Here is a 2,344-nt window from a genome sequence, read left to right on the forward strand (position 1 = left end):
CCATTTGACCCAGTCATACCACTTCTAGGAATATATCCCAAGAAGCCAGAAACACCAATCAGAAAGGATACATGCACCCTTATGTTCATAGCAGCACAATTTACAATAGCTAAGATTTGGAAACAGCCTAAGTACCCATTAGCAGATGAGTGGATTAACAAAGCGGTACATTTACACAATGGAATACTACGCTGCTGTAAAAAAGGAGGAATTCTTACCATTTGCAACAGCATGGATGGAACTGGAGAGCATTATGCTAAGCGAAATAAGCCAGTCAGAGAAAGATAAATATCACATGATCTCATTTATGGAATCTCTATATATGGTATAGAGATAATATGCAAATTGTCTGTTACATCATCACAGTAATGACTATTCAACAGGCTGCCTGCAGTGAGGGGTGGGGCTGTGTGCACAACCAGTCACCAGGAGATGCCAGAGCACCTCCAGGTTCCCTCCCCCACCCCCCACACCCCGTTCCCGTGGGTGGTGGCAGTGGCTCGTTCCCACCTCCTGCAGAAGCGTCACAGCTCATTCCTGCCTCCCATGGAAGCAGCGCGAGTCCCTCCCAGCTCCTATGGAAGTTGTGTGGCTCCCTCCCGGCTCCCGCAGAAGCAGCATGGCTCCCGCCAGCTCCTGCGGGTGCACTGTGGCTCCCACTGGCTCCCACGGAACTGGTGGGTGGCCTACTGCATGTGATATCATGTGCTGGTCCACTAGTAATAGTATAATGAACAACATAAAATGATGAACAAAAACAGATTCAGAAACAGAGAAGCATCGATCAGACCGTCAAACCTTAGAGGGAAGGTAGGGAAGGGTTGGGGTAAGGGGAAAAGATCAACCAAAGGACTTGTATGCATGCATATAAGCCCAACCAATGGAAACAGACAACAGGGGTGAGGGCATAAGTGGGGGTTGGAGGAGTGGGTGGGCAATGGGGCAGTAAGGACACATATGTCATACCTTAATCAATAAAGAAAAAAAAATTTTTTTTAAATGTCATTTTCTCATTCAACTCCAAATCCTTTTCCTACTTAATTTTTGTTTTGGTAAAACATGAATAAAATTGACTATTTTAACCATTTTTAAAAATATATATTTCAGTGGTAGTTCATTTACAGTGTACACTATTCAACCATCACCACCATCTATCTGTAGAATTTTTTCATCATCCCAAACATAAACTCTGTACCCATTAAAAAATAATTCCCAGTTCCCCTTCCTCCTGTTCCAGAAACCATCATTCTACTTTCTTTTTTTAAAATTGATTTCAGAGAGGAATGTAGAGTGATCAGATAAAAACAATGATGAGCTGAGAATCATTGATCAGCAGCCTCCTGCACACCCCCTACTTGGGATCGAGCCTGTCAACGGGCATGTGCCCTTGACTGGAATCGAACCTGGGACCCTTAAGTCCACAGGCTAACACTGTCCACTGAGCCAAAGCAGCTAGGGCCATCATTCTACTTTCTGGCTCTATGAAACATGACTATTCTAGGAATATTATTATTCATAGTAGAATTATACAGAACTTGTGCTTTTGTATAGGGGCATACTTAGCCTATTTTCAAGATTCATCCAATTTTATATCCTAAGTCAAAATGTCCTTTTTTTTTAAAAAAAATATTCCATTGTATGTATATGCTATTTTGTTTTTTCATTCATCTCTTGATGGACTTTTGGGTTGTTTCACAAAGATGTACAAGTATCTGTTTGAATTCTTGCTGTCAGTTCTTTTTTAGTGTATATCTAGGAGTGAAACTGCTGAGTCATATGTTATCCTATTTAACTTTTGGAGGAGCTTTACCTAGACTTCTAAAAAATACTTTTTCATACCATTTTTGTTTAATTTTACCCAAGAGTTTACAATGTCCCTTGTATACCATTTTTCCCCCTTGCATTATGTGGCTTACCGTATTTGCCGGCGTATAAGACGACTGGGCGTATAAGATGACCCCCTAACATTTCCACTCAAAATACAGAGTTTGTTATATACTCGCCGTATAAGACTACCCCCTCTTCCGCACACCTTCCACACACCAAATAAAAGGTAAAACAATATCAGATTTGATTTTAACATTTTAATTTATATTCAAATGCTTATGACATGCAGGAAAACTGTCACAAGGCTGTATGTAATCAAACATATACATAAAACAGTGCAAGTTTATTACCGGTAAACATACCGGTAATTCACTAAAGAAAACACACTCTATAGACTGGTACCGTAGATGCTTCTCAGGAACACAGGCAAGCAGCCCACAACCTAGAGGGACTGTCAATGATAGAAGTAAGATAACAAATAGAGGTAGAGAGCAAGTGCCGGGCAAGTCCCTAGCAA

This window comes from Myotis davidii, unplaced genomic scaffold (assembly GCF_000327345.1).
Source record: "Myotis davidii unplaced genomic scaffold, ASM32734v1 scaffold339, whole genome shotgun sequence".
Taxonomy (NCBI): domain Eukaryota; kingdom Metazoa; phylum Chordata; class Mammalia; order Chiroptera; family Vespertilionidae; genus Myotis; species Myotis davidii.